This window comes from Motacilla alba, chromosome Z, assembly GCF_015832195.1.
Source record: "Motacilla alba alba isolate MOTALB_02 chromosome Z, Motacilla_alba_V1.0_pri, whole genome shotgun sequence".
NCBI classification, from domain to species: Eukaryota; Metazoa; Chordata; class Aves; order Passeriformes; family Motacillidae; genus Motacilla; species Motacilla alba.
In genome coordinates, this window is record NC_052046.1 from 54440063 (window position 1) to 54452992 (window position 12930).

Sequence of the window (12930 nt, forward strand, 5' to 3'; positions counted from 1 at the left end):
AGCAAAAATATGTGTGCCTTCTGCTTCCAGCTCTTTCATTAGTTTTGGGTACAGTGGGAGGATGTTTGTTCTTGTAACTGTATTGTTTGGAGTTCTGGATTCAAAAAACATTCTCTGTGACCTTGAGCAGGCACTTACCTTTTCTGTTCCTTACTTCCATTCCATAAATGGATTACAGACTGTATTATCTACAGGATATTACTCTTTTCCAAAAAAGCTGATTTTTTTCAAAGCACCATTATTTATACCCCTCATTTATGATCAAATGTTCCACAGAAAGAGTTTTGAAGTGCCAGTACTATCAGTACTTTGTAATGAGAGAAAAAGAGGCAAAGGATCTAAATTAGATCTAAATACCAAGCACGTGATAATATTTTCTGTTTGAAAATGCAGCTTTCTTTACCACTGCATTTCACGAAGGCTTTGAAAGCTTTAATTTTGGATCAATTAAGAATAATAGTTTTTGAAACATCATGACCTATACAGATCAAAATTCTTATCCTCTAACCCATTCTTAATACAGTGTTTTTCCCACTCAGCCTGTCTTTATATTCTTGAATGGGAGCTCTGCTTCCTAAAACAGTCCCTGTCCTTCACCATAATCCAGAGTCAAATATATTGACATGACCATTTTCACATCTCTTCCAATGGTCCTATTTCCTTCAACTTTCACCTAATTTTTGGAGTCAGATCATTTAATGTGACTGAAAATGTTTGGAAATATACTTTTGCTGTACATATGGAGGATATCAGTAGGAGGATAGTACTATAATAAAACTAAAGAAGTTTACAATCTTTGAAGAGAATTTGTGTTTAAACCTGACTGATTTTCTGTTAAGCTGGTAACTATATTTTTGTAATGGTTTTAAAATTACTTTTATTTGTGTTTTAGCCTTCACTGTTATTTGCCAATACTTACAAATGTCTCTTTTTATGTTTACCAAACACACAGTCGCTATGTTAGGTCATCTTTAATGCTTCCCTTTAAACTCCAGAAAATATGAGATAAAAATTAAAAACACATTTTTGAAAAAAAAATTAAAACTGAGTGACTATTTTGAGAGGAGTATTTCTAGAAATGCAACATCTGTAAAGAATGCAAAGGAAGAGGAAGCAACACAAGACACATATGGTTTATGTTTGGAATTTGAAGAAAAGATGGTATTGTGCGATACATAGTGCCCATTCCTTTCTGATTTTTTATTAGAGAGAAAGCCTGCTAGGAGTTTTCCTCTATGAGTGTCTGCAGGTTAGACAGACATTCTCTATGCCTTCTTTGGTTGATGTGGTACAGGTGAATGTCTACATGAAGATGGAGAAGCATTGATAGTGATAGATCCTTTCTCCCATATCCTGTCCATTTAGCTGAAAATGATTTCGAAAGCTATGACTTTCAAAATCTGATTTGGGTAGTAGAGGCTTTTCTTTCTCAGAAGCTTCTATTGAAGAGGGAAAAAAGCAGAATTTGTTCACCTAGACTATCCATACTGGAATGCATTTTCAGAACTTTATATCTCACTTTGTTTTTAGAAACCACTTTCCAAAAGTGGCTACTGAAATATCATCTGTGAATCTTAACCATATTTCCAATCTCCAGATAAACAACAAAGTATTTGTTTTAGGATGACATCTGTGGTGTTTCTGTTTCTCTGATGACAGGTGTACTAATTTCTCGAAAGGGTCATATTTGCCTGTGTTTCTGAAATGCTCAATGAACGTTATGTGCATGCCATAGTGCTTTTCGGTCAGGGAAAAATACTCTCTTTTTCTTCATAATGACATTCTTTTCAACTCACTGAATGACAACACCCACAATATATGCATGAAAACACTTCTATCAGTTTGTATTCAGAGTATCTGAAATGTTTCAGAATAAATGTTTCAGAATATCTGAAATATTTAAAGTGCCTAAAAACAAAGCCATGGCTGAAAAATGGACAAGCAGCTTCTTTGGATGATGGACTTGAGATCCACCTAAAGAAAATCATTGCTGCAAAATCTCTTTACATATCAGGGTGGGCTTTCAACTGTTATAAAGCTTATGTGATAGCTTGCAATCTGGCCAACTGCAGTTTTTGTGTTCGTGTGTGGTCAGGATGTGCTTTTAAATTATATGTGCCACTAATTGACAGCAGTTGGAGGTTCTTTGTGCAGCACATTTAAGTCAGTTCACTTTTCTTTTTCTTGATGCCTAAACATAACCTGGAATAGTTAAAGCACCTGGATTTTGACAAATTGCCAATTGTTCATAATCATAAATTGAACTCGGATCATCTGTATATACTTCTACCACTGAAGGTGGCAGCATCTTATACAGCACTTTATATAGCTCCTTTATACAGCATGGCTCCTACCAAGAACCCTTATAGTCTCATTGTTGAATGCAGAATACGTGTGACAGTTTAAACTGTGCATTCCTGACAAAATTGTCCTAATAACTTTTGAGCGTGTTTTCTGTGATCAACTTCAGTGGGAGACTGATTGAATTTCCAGTCTCAATTTTTTGACAAAAATTGCTGTCTAATGTTACTTAGTCAGAACCATACTTCAAACCTATCTTATTGCATTGCTGATGGGTGCTGAATTATGTAACTCTCCACTTTTAAAATTCTTGCACAGCTTAGACATGGGAAATTCCTATTGTCTCTAGTTTAGGCTTAGAAGAGCAGCTTTGCTGTTGGAGTGAAGCATAAGAAAGTGTCAGGCTTTTCTCCTGAGGACTTTTACTAATGATAGATTATAATAAAAAAATTATATTCATTTGCACAGAAATAGCAAGATGATACTCACTCACCAGTCAGGTAGCCTCCATGAAGGAGGCTACCACATTCACAGTTCCGTGTGAAGGGAGGGGCCTTAAAAGTATTAACACAAAGTTAAACTACTGTTTGGAACAAACTCAGATCTGTTACTAAGGGTTTTGGGAGAGTGAGATTTATTAGCCATGTGCCTCCCCGAATCTATCTGTGGTCTGTGCACTGAAACAAACCTTGTTCAGAAATGTCCTGAAGTACAGTGTGGGATACACGCTCAGAGAAGTGCAACTGGAAACTCCCCAGGCTGTTTGCTGATTCTCAGTCTGGGAACCAGCTGGCAGCTATTAAATTCCAGTGGAAATGAATAATAAATAAATAGAAACAAAGTAAAAATAAGCAAAGATAAAAAGGATAGTAAGTCCATCTTTCCTTCAGTTTAGTTGCTTTGGCTGTTCTTAATGCTATGTAGTAAGAAACAACTTTCAAACAGTGTGGGCAGGCTCACTCCAAGGAAGAATGTGACGAGGTGGAGAAGACAAACACTAGTAGGGGCAGGCAGCTCAGCTGACTTCCTGGTTGTGCAGGCAGATAACTTTTTTAGCAAGTCTTAGAAATGAGAGGGAAAAGACCACCTCCTTTGTCTCAGGAAGGCCATAAAGACTTCGAGGCTGGGCTGAGATAGACAGGAAAGGGTGAGAAGGTAGTGGAGAAGCAGGCATCGTGTACATCAGGGATTGGCACAAGCCTGTCCTGGTGGTATGTGACATTGAAGCTTATGCAATATCCTTTCCTGCTTTTGTCCTTCCCCTCCCATGGAGAAGTAGAGATGAGATGGCAGGCTGATAGCTAGGGCATTGCTTCTGGGCAGAAATTGTTTTTCATTCCTCTTGCCCTCTTTTATGAGAAAAACTCTGCTGAAAGAGTAGCAGACATTAGTATATCTCCTTAGCCAAAAGGAGACATCTGGATGAAGATCTCACTTAAAGATCTCAAGTATCTGAGCAGAAGTGCCAGCCTTGTGAGCACTTGGTCTGCAGCCCAGTATATCTTCTGACAGTCTGGGACTGCCAGACACCAATCACACAAACCTGGTCATAAAAGCTCTCCGCTGGCTGATGAACTAGATCATAGTGTCATCTCTGTGATGAAATGAAGAATTACCACAGCAGGACCTGGGGTCATCCCCTGAGGTACTTGGCAGTGCCAATTATACAGGTTTGGGAACCAATATACCATGAAAGGTTCTTCCATATGATCCTGACATTTTGGTAAAGCTGAGGTCTTACTTCCCTTCGTAACATCATTGTAACCCTTCTACTAGGAGGGTTATTGGATGCTTTTGCTTATTATCAAGAACAAGAAATGGAGATTCATTCTAAGAGAATTAAAAGGTAACTGAGAGAGAAAGGAAATTACCTCTATGTCGCAGCAAATATTTGAATGATGTCACTCTCCTTATGGAATACAACCTTGCCATGTGTGAACAAAAACCTTACCAATCAAAGTGGGCATAATGATAGTCTGAACTACTCCAATGTTCTCAGTCAAGTTCAAATTAGTGAGCATCAATTTTTGATGCCTTAGTGCATAACAATTTGCTACTAAATGAATAATTACTAAAGCAACAGTCATAATCACCATATTTTGCAGAAGATTACTATTCTTTCTTCACAAATCTCTGTGACTATGAGTTTAATTATATTTTGAATATTATGGTACCTAATATCATAAAGTCATCAACATATTCCCAAATGATACTTAAAATTCTTCCTAGGAAATGGGAGGCTTGAATCAATTGCACACTTGCAATTGATATGCAATTGCATAATGCATCTCTAATTCTACACTAGGGAAGGAATAATAACAAAAAAAAAACCAAAAAAACATAGAGTGAAGTATTCTGGTGAGAAAAAATAAGTTTCTACCCTATTCTTTCTGCTGCCCTAGAAGGGAAGTGCTCAAGACCAGGTGAATGAGGCTCTGAGCTACCTGGTCTAGTGGAAGGTTTCCCTGTCTGTGGCAAGAAGGTTGGAACTAGGTGATCTTTCAGGTGTCTTCCAGCATAAACCATTCTATGTTTCTATTGTTCTGTGATTTATGATTTATGCTCTATGTCTCTTGGATGAAATTCTTATCTGTAAGTAAATTGGCACTAACTGTGTTGGCTTACTCCTTCTATAGGAACCTCTTTTCCTATGAGTTCTTAGCTGCAGTCTGAATGCTTATACTGTGTTTTCTGTAGGCCTGCCTAAGTTGTAACTGAGAGTGCTATATGAAGGTATTGGAAGGTACAGTGGCAGATGCCTTTGGTTCAAAGCTCTGAAATCTAGAAGAAACTGCTTTTTAGAATATTTCCCTCTCTCCTGAAGTCACTTAGCCGCAGTTTTGCTGACATTAGCAAGCTTGATTTGACTTAAGAGTTTCTTTTTGATTCTACATACTAATAGTGACTTCCACTCTTTACATTATCAGAACAGATAAAAATGTGCAAGATAAGTGGGTGGGTAAAATAAAAAGTTGCTTGACTGTTGATCTCAGTCTCATTCTGACACTAGCACAGTATTTTTTTTTTCCCATATCTACATAGCAGGGACACCTGAGAAGCCACAGAGGTCAAATGTTTCTATTCCAGTTAGGAGCTGCATGTGCAGTCTCCAGAAAGGCTCTACATCACTTGAACATCTAACAAATCCTTTGGCATGACAGCAGTTCAAAGGCAAAGCCATCCAGCTTTGAGTAGCTATCCATTAAAGGGTTTGATTCTGTAGATGAGGGCAGTGTGAAAGGAAAAATACAGCTAACACCCATCCTCTTTCTTGGTTTATGCTTCCTGATGAAAAGTGAAGCGCAATCAACAGAGGGATGTGTTCTGTAACCTGAATTATGTTGTCAGTGGTGCTTTCAGTGCTGACAGAAGGAAGCCTGCAGCCGCTTGCCTAGAATGTGTTCCTGGCTCTACAACTCCAGAGAAACCATGATGAGAGGATGAGTGGTGAAAATCTGAAGGAACACTGTGAAGAAGAGCAAATCCAATGCATTCTGTTCCAGTCAGTCTGACTCTTTCCTGCTTTCAGCTACTGAGTGTGACTTTCTGTCCTGTCTAGGGCTCTCTCTCCAAGTCAGAAAATGTCTGACTTGGTCCTTCCAAGCAATTCTGTACAACTACTTTTACATGCAATGCTAGCAAGAGAAACTGCAAACAGTTGGTGCATTCTCATCCTGTATGATGTATTCCCTAAGTGGATTTGCCAGTGGACTCCCTCTGATACTGAATAACATCCATTCACAGCTAATCAATAATGATATAGTTGGTTGTTATAATGCTGATTAGCAGGTGACAGGAACAGCAGTGCTTGAAAAATCAACAGTATCTGAAGAAGTTACTTGATGGATTCATTACTCTTCTATTGAGAGGCGGATGGAAAAGGTATTAGTCTTGAGAGGGAGCTGAACTCAAGCTCAGTTTGTAAGGTTCACATCAAATATGTGACAATGGACTGCAACTATTTATAACTGCAGTCAGAAGGACAAATTCAGTTCATGCAAGCCTAGCTTTGCTTGGTTTTCTGTAGGCAGCATTGATTGTACAGCACTAGTGACATCAGTGCAAGCTAGCAGCATAAATCACCACTCACAGTCTATAGCTGACTTCAGCCTTTGCTAAAGTTCATGCTAGTGTTCCTAGATCTCTTAACTACATTAAAATGAGTCCATATAGTGTTTCTATCCCCGCTGTAGTCATACCTTTGATTGCAAGGCAGCCTTAATAACATTTCTCTAGGGACTGCAGGGCCAGCCAGGAGAATACATGTTTTGGTTTTGGTTTTGCCATGGTTTTATGTGGTGACTTGGGACACATCCTCTATCTCAATGTCTTCTGTGATTAGGATAATACTATAATTATTTTCCTGAATCTCCAGAATGCTCTAAGGTAAGTGCTGGTCAGATGCTCAGAAAAAAAGTTTGAGGGTGCATATAAATACAACACAAATTATGTGCCAGTATAGTGATATGGAAATGAGTGCTTTAAACAAAATTTCCTATAAGATAAGCACCAAAGCAATGACACAGTCAGAGTCACTCCAAGCACTATTGAGGGAAGTTTATATAGCGGAATTATTTGACAACTGCTATGATTGTGCATTCAGAATTATATTTCTAAGTAGAAGGATCATATTGTATCTGGGTTATCATGATGGACACCTTGAGCAATGTCTGTGTGCCAAAGAACTTCTCTGTAGTTTCTATTCTTCCTCAGCTGCCTTTGTCCATCCAATAAAGTATTCTACTTTTTGTCTGTAAACTCTTCCTTGCTAGGAATAGCATACTATTTTAGTAAAAACCAAAAGGGACTTCAGTACTAGAGTATTTGGAAGAATCAAGGATGAGGGTGCTGATGAGCAAGAATATTGCACAGAATCCTTTCCCAAGACAAACTGTTGGTGGTGGAGAGGAGTTTTATTAAAATTAGTAATGTCCATGGTTATTACACTGACAAACACATACACCAAATTAAAAATAAAAAAAAAGACAACTTAAAGCTGCCTAAAGAGTCACAAGCTAGAGAGCTGGAGGAGGATTTTTTTTCAGTGATAACATGTAGCCTAAGAAAATATTTACATAAAATCCTATTTTAAAATTTTCTTTGGATCCTTAAGCCAACAGAACAATTGCAATTGAGGTTTATTCTCATTACTAATTAAACCACAATGATTTAGTTAATTACAAGACAGTGTTAATTACCACAACTGTCTTGGTTTTGTGTGCTGTAGTGAGCAACTGCAGGTAACCACCTGCTGTAAGAAGGACACTTGTTAGTAATGCTGTACCACTCTGCGCACAATAACATTATGGGTCTTTCTTTAAGAAAATACTTAAAAACTGGAATATCTCACTTGCTCTGACCTGGACTGCTGGATGTACTGCTTAAAGCACAAGTCACTTGAAACATAATGCAGCAGACTGCTGAGGGAGCAACAATTCTTCATTGGGATGGATCCTTTCAGGACAAAATAAGTGGGGCAGAATAGAAATGGCTGCACACTCTTTTGAAAACAAGCCTGTCCTTTCAGGATGGAAAGTGCCTCCCATTGCAGAGGCTAGCTTAAACAAAAGAGAAGCTGGCAAGTCAAAGATCACAAAACCAAACACAGGAGGTTGTAAACCAATTTCAGTTTACAGAATCAAAGAACCACAAGCTGTTCTGAGTTAGAAAGGATACACAAGGATCTTCTTAGGCATGATGACCTCAAGCGCTATCATTATTTGACACCAAAAGCAGATTTTTTTAAGGAAGTAGTAACAAGTTTTACAATTTTTTTCCTTTGAAAGACTATGATAAAGCATAACATCAAAGATTATACAATATAATAATGAAATTATAAACCTGTGGGTGTTTCCCTGATATCTTATGGCACTTCAGTGTTTTCTTATTTCCCTGTCCTCTTAATACTTAGCCTAAGTTATCATTCTCACTTACCTATTAATTTCATACTGCTATTTTTTAAGCAGCTGACACCCTGACACCAATTCCTTTGGAAGAAAGCAAGACAGGTGTAGGAGTTGGACACTGTGCCAGTCTGTCTATGGATGCAGACTGAAGAAAATTCATGTTATTTGATACAATGATGTATGCTCTTTCATTTATATAAAATAAAACTCTGAAGATGATAAAAGCCTGTAGGTTTAGAGCCTTCTGAAGTGATCCTTTCTTCTAGCAGCTGTGAAGCAGAGCAAGCTCTCTTTAAAGGCAAAGTATGAATGTTGTTCCACAACATTTTCAAGAAGAATGTTAGATCTCAGTACACAACTGCACTTGTGAGGTACAGGATATAGATACTTAAATGTTGCTGTTGAGACTCCTCTCAAAAATAAATAATTACATTTGGGTGATGTTGTAGCCAAATCTCTTTTAATTGAACATCACTGTTGTGCTGAATATTTCCATGTTGTTGCCTATGTGCCTATGAAATCATGTAACTCTTGACAGAGTGAACAAACAGAAAGGTTTGTCTTAGTTTGGCTCCACTGAGATATTTTCTCCTTCCCCGCTAGAACTTGTTCCTCGTTTTCCACTCTTCTAGACATCTGGAGCTTTTTGGTAACTTATAGTGGTATTTTTTTAATACTGTTATGTGGCATGCTAAACTAAAGTTAATTCAATTAGTTCATTTTCAAAAATGCTCAAAACTCATTTTGTGAGATCATTTACTTAGGGGCTGGTTGCCAAAATTAAAGAAATAAAATCTTTCTACAATTTCTGGCATGTAAACATGATTTCTTTATTTGTAGTATATTGAGATAAATGAAGATAAGGCAGCTCAAAATGTCATCTCAGTAACCATATATACCTGAAGTGAAAGTACAAAATTTACATCCTGTTTGTCCCTTTGTTCTCATATGCTGTGTTTGGATCCAAAAACTCTCAGCTCTGTTTCTCCAACAAATTTTGTTATCAAAGAAAAATGTCAAATGCTCCTCCACAGATGTAGGCATGGAAGTGATCTATGGTTCTTACATTTCTCAAGTGCTTTAGAAAGCAAAACTGTCCAAACCTGCCATAGAGCAGCTCCATGGAAGCAGTTCAATGTAGAAATCCTCCAGTTTAGCAGCATCCACACAAACCAGAATGAGATATTAACATTTTTGGGACCTCGAAGTCTGCCTTTTTTGGAATGTCATCAGCAATAGTCCCATTCAGATAATAATCTTATCTTCTTTACAGAGTATTTTCCTTGTACTTGCCAGGTACTTTAATTGCCTTTGTAATTACATACTTGTCAGTATTTATCCTGTTCTTGTTCAGGTCATATGTTCCTTAATGATTTTTTTCATGTAATTCTGAAACTCTGGACCTACTCATGTTAGTCTCACATCCTATACCAACCAGACATGAACTTTCCTGAAACTTAGGTTGTGTTATACTAGACTAAATTTTGGTGGAATAAACCTAACAGGCTTTCTTCTTACATGGTTAGGGTTAAATATGAACAACGATATAAATTGAATACAATTCACCTTTCATTTTTTGATTCTTTTTGTCCCATGGTATGCATTTCTGTGAGGAAGAGCATGTGTATGTCTGTATCTGTTTGTGTACATGTGTGTGTTTTTGACAGAGCACAAAGATTCAATGAATTTAATTTAATTTCACTTTGTGTGGTTGGAATCTCTCACACTCTCAAAATTATTTTTTTCAAAATCCAAAAGCTAACTTGTTTTGAAATATCATTGGAGATATCAATGATGACTCTTTCTCTGAGGAGAAAGGAAAATATACATAGGTTGATGGAATTCCTTCAAATTCCACTTTCCTAAAACATAGAATTGTAGAGTAAAGAATAGTTGGAAGATCAAATGTCACAGAAAATCTCTCAGCCCTTTAGCAATTGAATACTTCAGAAGAAATATTTATGTGTCTTAAACAAACTTTTCTCCTCCTTTTATGTATTCTTTCCTTTTTGTCTTGAAAAACTCCTTATTCATTTCCTAGAAAAAGGCCTCCTCATAAAGACTCATTGGAAAGCAGGTAGTTATTCTTAGAGCTGTCAGTGACTGCAGCTCTGAAATAGGAGTTGAGAAATTCCAAGGAAATAGCAATGGAAACTGCTGGAAACCTAGAAACAATTTAATCTAAGGTTATCTTTTCTTTAAAACTTGCTTGGGCAAAGTCAAAAACATCCGTTTTTTTACTTCAGGAGATCACAGTATTGCCAACTGTGATTCATTATTTATTTCTCACTGTACACAGGTTTATTTATTTCCCTTTCCTTCAAGAATACGTCCCCCATGTTTCTTCCTCTCTAATGTTCACCAGATGTGAAGAGCAGCCTGAGAGACTCTGCAGAATTCCTCACCTTCTCACTTATTAAAGCCATCAACCATATTCTCAAAAGCCGAAGCAGTCCTTGTTGTCAAGACTACCTGTGGTAAGAAGTTGTTTTTCTTTCTCCTCCTGGTTTTCTGGGGGTAAGGTGTTAATTCCAATAAGGATTTTTGCCCTGTGTTTATCAACACACTTACAGCAGGGAGCCAAGATGAGCTGTCACATATGTGTTGAGTTTAACTTATGTGAGGGAAGGGACAACAAGAAGTCACAGTGTTCAGGCTGATCCCTGAGCACTATGCCCACTTTCTCTGTCCCCGCCTCTCCCAGATTGTGAGGAGGTGCTCAAATGTTTTGCAAATGTCATCCAAGTCAGGTGAGAGCAGAGTATTTTACAGAGACAGAATTTTGCTTTAAGCTATGGTTTGGTTGGATGGATCATCCCCAAATCTGTTTAGAACTTTAGATACATTTATTTCTGGTCATGGCATCCTGGTATCTTTGAGATGCAGTGCAATGTGATCTTACAGTTAGTTATGAGAGCTCACTGTGGCTTTTGCTTAGAAGCAGAATTACACATCTGGTGGGCTTCTTATGGTCTTTAAAGCAATAAAAAAAGGTTTTCCTCTCATTTCTTGGGAAAGACATACTTATTGTTGAGGTCAGCCTTGGCTTAGGTTTTGGCTGCAGTTCCATTGATAAGTGGAGGAAGGCTAGTTCCTACTTTTTGGGATTGCACTGGCGAACTTGGGGAGAAACAACCTTATCTTTTTTCTTCTTCAGTCTTGTCTAATCAGAAAATTGTTTCTCTTTTGTTTTTCCTTTAATAATTTCTCATTCTTCTGAGGAGCAGTCTAATACATGCCACTCTTCACTTTTATTTCAAGTTGTTGAAGTTTTTCTTTTAACTAAAGCTTGGGCTGAAAATTTGCAATAACGTGGAGAAATTATGAAAAAATCCTCTAAAGCTAAACAGCTGTCCTGGTCTCAGTTTTTCATTAAAGAAACACTTCTGTCCATATTCAGTAAATGGATATCACTTCCGTATGTGCTTAAATAAAAGGAAAAAAATATTGTTTGCTTGATCTCCTTTCACACAGAGTTCCTATAGATTTCATTATAGATTTTCTTATAGATTTAATATTTTTTCATCAATTTCATAATTTATAGGTTTTTAAATTTAAGACAGATTTTTTTGAAAGTGAAACTGGGTTTATTTCCTACTGATATTGAGGGAAAGAGGGCAGGATTGCTTGCATGTTCATTTTCTTCTTTCAATACACAAATCAGGTTTCACTTTCAGAGATTCAAGTTCATTGCAGCCAGAAAATGCAGTGTGTATCTTTCTACTCTTGCTGTTTAAGAGTCAAGAAAATAATGGCAAACCTTCTCCCACAATAAGAAATGAAAACAATCCATGCCCTTAAACTTTTGTCCAATGTCCAGCAGTCAACATAATCTGAAAGCTTTGTTCATAGAATTTTAACACAGCTACATTGTTCTCACATAGTTTTTCTATTTCTATTTACCTTTCCTTATGTAAACCCAGATTTTCTGTTGTGCCAGCCAAGTGGTGCAATGTGCCTGGAAAAGAAATAGGCATCACATGGGGAGCTTTTATCCTAATCCCACTACCTGTACATGGCCCCAGGGAAGGAGCAAGTTGTGGTAGCACAGCCAGAGTCAGCAAACTCCACTGACCAATTGCTAGTTGTGTACTGCCATGCAGCGTGCCAGGCATTGGAAAATGGCATATGGGGACAAGCATTTCCCTGCCGAAGCACATTGCAGTAAAACTATTTTTTCAGGGATAGAAATGGATTTTAGCATGGTATCACAGAATATTTTACATTGGAAATGATCCTTAAGATCAGGCTGTACAGGGGTCTTCTCAAAGAATGAGGAAATTTTTGCATTTTCCTACTCTTGTTCTGTTTTTGCTTGGTAGTCTTAGTTGATTGGTTGAAAATTCAGATATATGAATCTTTCTCACATAGAGGATGTAGATAAAGACAAGCCTTTTTCCTTCAGAAGTGCTATATTGGGATTCCTAGTTGATTTAGTGTTCCAAATTTCCCAGGGTCCCCAGCAATCTACAGAGGTAATCACAGAGCTAGAGCCTGCAACCCCAGGTTTCTTTCTTGCAGTGTACTTGGATTCAGTAATATCTGAAGTCCTGCCAACCTTTTCTCAGACATAGCCTACCTGGTGGGCTGCAAAAGGCCTAGGAGCACTGAAGAAGGTGCTGTTAGAAGAAAACTGATAACTTGATTTTTAGCATCAGACAATGAACAAATAGATACAATGGTAATAACTACGAAAGAAATAACTAAAATATTTTCATACAGA